A 9,193-nucleotide genomic window follows, 5' to 3' on the forward strand; every position below is an offset into this window, starting at 1 on the left:
AATGCAAATGAAATCCTCTTTGACTGTGAATACCCTTATACAAATTTTAAATGTTCCTGTGATTCTCTTAAGTTGCATACACTTTAAAAAATAAATGTTTAGTACAGAACTGTACATTTGTTGAGTTTCTTGTCTTATGAGCACATTAATTTATGAATTTTGTTCCACGGTAACATCTAACATACATTGTTTCTTCTATGCCATATTCATAGAGTTTAATAGTTTTAAATATATAACAGTAAAAAATTCAAAAAATCTTATATTTCTTCCAAGAAATTCATCATTTCATGGTAAATAAGCACAAGTGCCATATTTGATTTGAATTGTAACATATTCTCTATCTATGTTGATTCGCAAGCTCTAAAATTGATAGCAGGGATTAAGCAATCTGTAATAGCTGTATGTTCGATGTACCATTAGCTTTTTCCAAGTGTCTTTTTACCTACTAACCCAATTCACTCTGCCCGTCTACAAATACTAATGGTTTAGGCACTAGAGACATATCATAAATTTGCTTTCTTCAAAATTAATACTCATTCTACGAATAAAATGAATTGAACAGAAAATCTGCGTCATCATAATTAACAGAAATATCAGTTAAATGGTTAATTTCAAACGTACAACGGTCATCACTGAAGAAAATATAATTCACAAAAATTGCATTAATTGATATTAAATTGAAGTGATATCTGGCTTATAACTGACATTGATGTCATGCAATTCTTAGAAGGCTAAATAAGAAAATGACGCCACATTAGGAAAAGTGCCGGATTAAGAGAAATCCTCTTAGTGCCACATATGCCACAAATTTTCTTATATTAAGAATTATTGCAAACGTCGCTTTAAACGTCGTCAGATAATGTAAGCTCAAAGGTGCATTCTAGATTAAATTTATCCATCGAAACATGTGAAATACACTATTAATCAAATTACTTTAGTCAGGATATATATGAGACAGCAATAATCTTGAGAAGCATCTAATGCACTCTATTAAAAAATTATTTCATCCACAAGAAATGCCTATCTCTTGAGACATTTGATATGGAGCTAGGATAAACCTATACTTGCTTTAAAATTAATAAAATTGTGATAAAACCGTTTATTTTAACCGCTACAGTTTCCAATTGATTTCCAATTTTTTCGTAGTGTAAAATTGAGAAAATGAATATAAAAGATGTATGGTTTCAACAAGACAGTTCTACAAGCTGCATATCACGGTTTCTTTCGGCTTAGTTGAGCGAAAAATTTCCCGGACTAGTAAGCTCACATTTTGGAAGTCACTGTCTGGCGTAACATTAGACCTGTACTTTTTAGAAAATAACAAGATTATGGCTAAACCGTTAGTTTTGATAATCAGTTGATTGTAAATTGATTTTGACGTTAAATTGAAAATGGATGATATGTTCTTTGAATTGGACTACACAACATGTCCTATTTTGGATTTGGAGCGAGAAAATTAAATCGATTGAGTAATTTCATGTTTTGATATTAGATCACACGACTAAACATTACCTGATCATTAGTCTTATTTTTCTATGATAACCCAGGAAATAATGCAAACAATCCACAAACTCTTAACGGTTCAGAAATGATATGTCATTAAGTGATGGCGAAGTTATTGCCATTTACATGCCGATAAATAATGGATAATAATCTTAAAAGGACAGTATCCTAATAAAATATCCTTGAAAGATGTTGTACTTCGTAATGTTGAGCTTCAAGTACTAAAATCAAAATTTGTTCAAAACTTTTATGATAAATGTGTAGTTTACATCTATTTTCGGTAACATGAATCGGTTAACTTTTAGTTGTTTAGAAAGCATTAGTTTAAATATGAGATGATATAAGATTCTTTAATACAAAGCTATATGAGTGTGATAAGATACTGAAAATAATATCATAATAAGTCAACATAGTTTTAAGTCGTATTTAGCATAACCTTGAATTCTTTTACAACAATAGCAGAAAAGGAAGTTAAGCCCTAAAATACTTGAACAGAATTAAAAACTACAATAATGTGGAAATGATTGAAGCCATTCACTTAATGCTGCAGGCCGTTTCCTTTGTGACTGATGAGTATCTCGTGTTTTCGATTTTGTACCGTAACTATTTTTATACAAACAGACACCCCTTGTTGCTGCTGATGGATGGATGGATGGATGGATGGATGATGTGCTATATGTTGAAGTGCTGGAAGCTCTGCACTTCGCACAGTTAGCATATGTAGTTCAGTTGTTCAGCTGTGGAGTTGATTTGCTGGGTAATTGGTTTGCTTGTTTTGGAGCTTAATTCGCTATCAGCTAAACTGAAGCATATAATTAAGCTTGAGAATCGTGGCAGATTTTGATGGGTTGTGCGTGATTGGAAGTTTCACGCGTTTTAGGCAACGAAAATAGAAATTTCTGTGCTGCTATGAAGTAACGAGGGGAAATTAGTTATTAACTAAAATAAAAAAAAAATAATAAAAGTGCAAATAAGGAAAAAAAAACTCAAGTGAGTTACATGCTCAATAAATCGCTTTGGATTTATGTAAAAGCAAATGCAGATCGTTTGAATCGCAAGAGTGTTTGTGTTTGTTGGCAAATTCCCTATAATCCCAAAATTTATTTGACAACTTGTCGTTCTTGACTCTTTAAGATTTGTAAATATTAACATTTTATGCTTGTTGGCTTTTAAACCTTAACAAAGCCGACACAAACACGTTCAAGTCCGGCTAAAATCAAAGGCAAATATTTGCACTTATGCTCGTCTGCCTTTGCTGCAGTTTGCTGAAGTGTGAGTCTCATGCGTATGCATGTACGTAAATGCGTGATGCACAAATGCTGTAGCCGAGGCTGCCGCTTAATGCAGTTGTAGCTTTCACTGACTGCAGTTGCTTGCTTTACTGTTGTTGTCATTGTTGTTAATGTTGTTGTTGTTGTTTTTAGACACTTCTTGAAGCAAACATCTGAATATTAAAAGCGTTCTGTGAGCAGGCAATCAGCATGGCTGGCATTGCGAGCTATTTGCTTTGTACTATGCATGCTTGCTTAAACACACGTGCAATTTATTTAAGATGAGCACTGAGGCATTTACTGCATCATTATAATCAACTTTTGCATTAGCATTAACCTCAGTTGGGTTTTATTTTATAATCATAAAAAACACATTTATATCTATTTTAAAGCTTGAGATAAAAGCAAGAAATTTCTAATATTTCAAGGAACTTTAAATCAAATTCGTGTCGTTATGTTTTTTCCTTATTTATATGCCACAGACTATTTATTTGGAATAAGGAATAAGTCAGTAAAGATGCTTTAACTGAAGATAATGTCGAAGAAATAGCGCAGAAAATATCGACCATCCAATGTCTAACAGTATGGATGATGAGCCGTGGTGCCGGCAAACTAGTCCCTCAATTCTTGAACTAATAAAACGAAACACTTAGTATGCACTATACTGCTAGGAATTACTATTATTTACTATCCACATGAAATAGTTTGCAGAACTTAGAATCATATTAATGTGATACAATAGATAAATAAGATACAATATGTTGCATAGGGGCTGACGTAAAAATGCGTAAAAATATTTTATATGTTTGCAGGGACCGATGCTAATGCATTCTTAAAATAAAAGTATTATTTAAGACTAGTATTAATATTTCGCGATAGCCTGTCTTATACAGTGCCAAAAATTAAAGAACTTCATAAATTATTTTAGCCATAAAGCTGTTAAGGGACAAGCACAACCAATTAAAGTCATAGTCTATATTTTATATTAAATTCCATCTATTTAATTTACACAACTTTATGTTTACATACCTTTTCAATTTATACGTAATTTCATTTAAAACATATGAGAATTATAATTTAGGCCGATGTACATAGATGTTTAAAGAATAAATTTCGTAAATTGTATATGAGAGAGCTATGTATTTATTATAAGGAAGTCGGACAAAAATAATACACTGAATATTGTTGTAGGTTAAAGCTTATGCGAGCAGAAGGCAGGTATGCGAATCATAGTTATAATCTTTTATAGTCTTTTATTCAGTATCAGTTTATAGTGTTAAGTAAAAAGCTATTTAATTGTTATACCACATATGGATAATTTTTTTTTTTGGTAAAGAAAACACGTATTTTTTCAAAGGCACTTTATTTTTCTTTAATCAAAATATTGAACATCGGCTTCTACACATTTCACCCATCTTTCAGATACTTTATGAATACTATGCCAAAAAAAAGTGCTTTTATTTGTGCAAATCATTTGTCGAACTGTTTTCCTCGAAATTGCTGAAGTGCTGCTCTATGACCGTATGTCCCATTGATGCCTAGAGATTATATTTAGATGGCGCCAAGTCTGGGAAGTAAGCCGGGTGCAGAAGGATGCTCCATTCAAACAATTTCAATGTGTTTTTCGCTGGTTTAGCTATGTGAGACATTGCATTTTATGATTAATGCGTGTTTTAAATTAATCTGTGTTCAATTGTAAAAAGCTTATACAGACCTTGTAATTACATTTGTTAAGGGAACTCAGTATTTGAAGAGCTAAAACTAGCTGCTTTTATACATAGCATTTAACAAATCATAGTAAATCATATTTCATTGCAAAATAACAAAACTCCAGAAAATTTAGCGAACACAAAAAGTCAAGTACGGATTTAGATCAGTTGGTTAAGGTGCGCTGATACTGAGCTTCATATTTGGCAGGATCCGAGTTCGATTCCTGGTACTTGCAGTCTCAAAAATAATTATTTACGAATAATTAAATTCAAGAATTATATCCAAGACCACTAATGATGGATATTTGGCAATACTCGAAACAGCTGTATGGTCAGCCAAAAATTCAATTAATTAAAATAATATAAAATAAATTTTTGTTGTTGTAGTTCACTACTGTTCACTACAACGGTGCTATATTTTCTACAGACCTTCTTTTATACATACATATATACATATGTATATTCTATGATTTTATCATAGAGCTGATTAATATTGTGAAAATATACTGTTCATTTGATGAGCTCTATTGGAGCAATAGTTTTTTCTAATTGTAAATAATTTTCTATAATAAAAAGAATTAAGTCGCATTACAGTTTCAGCCATCGCACCGCATTGCGTACTAACAAACTATCATAGAAGATTAAAGATCGACGCTGAAAACTTTGTTGGAATTTATGTTAGACAACTGAGTTGAAAATTCCAAATTGAAGACAAGCGAACGGGTGATGAGATATGTTGCTTTCGGATTTGTTAAAATTTTCGCTAAAATAAAACAAGTCTTTGGAACAATCATTCTAAAAATGGTTGTGGCACTTGTTGTTAGCAACTAACAATGCTTGTTGCAAGACTTGTAATGCGCAATGACAATATGACGAAAGCGATCAGTCAAGTCAAGCAAAGAAAAAAATATGTTTTCAGAGATGTCAGCCTAGAAAAATAAAACAGTAAGCAAAAAGCATATAACATTGTTTTGTACCTTAAATGGCAACTGTAGAAATGCTTCGATCGTCTAGGTAAAAACAACAGAAATTTCGACTTGTTTCTAAAATAAGCTATACTTGTAAGTGCAAGAATCCAAGAACAAGCAATGTAAGCTGTCTGTGCATATAATTAATTTGGAAGTTTGCTTAAGCACATATTTCAAAACAACAATTTGATGGCATAATTTATAAAGCATTAATAAGCCCATAGCTTTAGCCAAACCTAGCTATTCGATTGCAGTAACACTTTTTGACACATGTTGACGTTAACCCTCAAAAGTGCAAAAAGTGGATTTGCTGTAGGCACGGCTGTGACTATAACTATGGCTATGGCTGTGGCATTGGCTGCTGTGTGGGTTGTGAATTTTTTAGTTGAAAACTAATTTTGCACTTTATTGTTTTACATTCATTGCTTCTTTTAGCGCTTTCAGATGATTTGCATATCTTATCAACTTTGTTGCCCTTCTCACACTCAGCCACATTGTCAACTACAATAAACATCACACGACTCGACAGCGGTGCATCGCACTTGAGTTGCAATGTTCCCGAACAGTTGCGAGTTGCCAGTTGGCAGTTGGCAGTTGCCACTTGCTATAAACAAGTTTATTTCATTTGGCGTTGATGAGTCTCGTACGTCAACAACGTTTTATTGCCAATCGAACGATCTTTCACAGATACATTGCCCAGCTAACAAATCAGCCAGTTCACCCAAAGCCGGTATGTGTGCAACAGAAAATTTTTCTATTTTTAAAAAATTGTTGATTTAAATGATCTTTTAATTAATATCACTTCAGCTGCACGATTCTACCGATTCCACCGATTCCACCTATTCCACCAATTCTGCTGATTCTGCCGATTCCACTATATATGGCTAAAGAGTTTAGCGGGCGCAGACAATAAAGAAGTGCAAAAATAAATATAAAGAAAAAATTAAATGAAAAATTTTAAAATTTATTAAAAGCAGAGACAAAAATTGATAAAACGCTTGGCTGATGCAATTTGAAGGCAGTGCAGGTTCCTAGTCGATGTATCGAACGTAGAACGTGTTCTTAGCAATTCACGGATTACCAGTGTTTGGTAGCTTGTGTGCACTCATTTGGCTTATGCGAACTAAGACGACTTGTTCCTAGCGATTTCAGCGACGATCAAGGACGTTTACGTTTATTAAGTTCATTGGGCCAAAAGCGATCGTAAAGCGGTTTGAAGCATTTTATTAATGGCATCATTATAAATTAACATAAAACTCACTTATCGGCAGAATGCATTCCTCAGGCGGGAAATTTAATCTGAAAAAGTTTGTCGAATCAGTTTAGTTTGATAAGGCTAAAAGCTTTTGGTAATATATCAAATAGAAATGCGTTGTTGGACATTTACGTAGGTTATGTAAATGCTGATAATAGGGAATGCAATAAAAAGAGAGAAACTCTTCTTAAATAAATGGGAACATTAAATAGAGATGTTGTTGTCCTGAAATCAAGATAATGGCTAGACAAATGGCTGTGGGCAGGATTCTTATCAGTACTCTTTAAAATCTTGTTTTCACATATAGTCACATAGTCGTATTTGCTTACTTATATCCTGCTTGCAATGCAATTAAAATAATTTGCGTTCTGTCGTAGAGTATTTAAGCTTTATGTGATCTGTAGAAGATACCAAAAAAATTGTAGGTGCACTACTCTTGAAACCGGGAAGAGATTTGTTTGCAATTTAGTTGGCTTTTGAAAAACAAATTTATGTAAATATATTTAAAATATTATTTTACATAAAACCACGATAAAAACTTGATTGTAAAAACATTTGCAATATATTTTCTGTCAATTTTAATTTCTTTTTAAATTAAGAATGCCTGAGGAAAGTGTCTTTGGAATACGGAAAGTTGAGTAAAAAAAAATGTACTGTCACGTTCCACTTGCTACAATTTAAATGCAGTGACTTGACACTTGCAGTTGATCATCATTATAACTAATTAAGTGCACTTTAGGTTTCATTAATTTGACGATCAACGAAGTAGAACTAATAATGAAATTAATAAAATATAATAAAGAAAAAAACTGATAGAGGAACTAACAATGCTCATTACAGCATTAGTGGCATTTTTGATTGTCTTGACAGCAAAACTTAATCTTACCGGAAAGTAGTTAATAGAGACCTTCGTTAGATTGTAGTGCATATATATTAACCGAATCATAATTTTATTGCATATCATGCTACAAACAATGTAAATTACATATTTTACTATTTTTTGACGAAAAATAGTGAAAAGTACATGACAGTGACAGAAACGCCCAATTTTTACGAATGAAAGATTTGTTCGTACCTTAAACTACACAAACTACATATATGTAGATATAAAAAATGTATCTAGAAAATGAAAATGACGTTACACAATTCTTAATGCAAGTAGCGTCAGTTTTTAACAAACTCAACTGCAACAGCAACTGCAACTGTGACTGCCACTGCCACTGCAACTGCAACTGCAACTACAATAAAAGTGGCAACTCATTTCAATAAAAGACAGCAGACGAAATTAAGACTAATATTGAATACACTGAGAAAAAACAACATATTATTATTGTACTTTGGTAGACAGTGAAAGGCACCGCCGTTAAACCAGTAGAGACTGGTCTGCATGTAAATATGAATGGGAAAGAATTTGGCTACTAACTGCCGCTGCAGCCAGTTACTTGGCCAGTTTTGGTCGCGGCGGTGCCAATATAATTACGTGAGTTAGTACAACCGAGCGGATATTAATTATGAACAATTACGCTTTGTAATAATTTTTAATGACTTTATTAAATATAATTTTGTTTAATATTGAAAAACAATTTTCCTAGCACACAAGGCAAGTGAAGGTACATGCATATATGACTTACAATTCTCTAAGTCCGGAACATAAAATATCACTTGTTTTGGTACGAGTATTGTAATCGGCTGAGGGCATAGTGCATGACCTGCATTTGTGATTGGAAGACTAAAGTATAATTTCTCACATACATTATAATAAAATTAGTTAAAAAAACACACGCCTATTCAAGACGAGGAATAAAATTACAAATGAAGTTGTCAACAGGAAATTCGAACAATTGTCACAGGCGCTCCTTGTTGACTGAAAGGCAGATTAAAATGTTGAAAAATTTAAATAGTCGAGTAGACAAGAGAAGATATAAGACAAATAAATAAACAAACAAGCACGCACAGCTCAACGGCGGATGTTGTGCTTACTCCGCCGCTGCTCACCAAATTAATATTCCAGACATGTCCTGCATGTCCTCCTAAACGCGCACCGAAATTCCACACAACATTCCTTCCAGCTGCTTATGCGCCGCTTCACTTTCCTTACGCGTATTTACTGCTTCACATAATTTCACTTTCCTTATTTTTAACATTTTTATAATTTGAAATCAGTTCAAGTTCAACTTTGGCATACAACCAACGTTCCTGGCTTTGGTACATTACCAACTGTTCTGTTCTGTTCTGTTCTGTTGTCAACATTGTTGTTGTTGTTGTTGCTGTTGTTGCGCTGTTATTGCCTTGCCACCATTTTAAGCAAGTCAGCGTGACGCTGGCGAATGTTAGTTACGCTGCCATTTTTTATTGCAAAGGCGTGCACGCTTACTCTTATAAGGATGTGATAAAAACAAAATGGTGCTGTTGTGATTTGTTGTTACAAATTTGTCACGATTGTCATTTTATTGTCGCTATACTCTGTTATACACTGTTTTTTATATG

This window comes from Teleopsis dalmanni, chromosome 1 (genome assembly GCF_002237135.1).
Source record: "Teleopsis dalmanni isolate 2A chromosome 1, ASM223713v2, whole genome shotgun sequence".
Classification (NCBI taxonomy): Eukaryota; Metazoa; Arthropoda; class Insecta; order Diptera; family Diopsidae; genus Teleopsis; species Teleopsis dalmanni.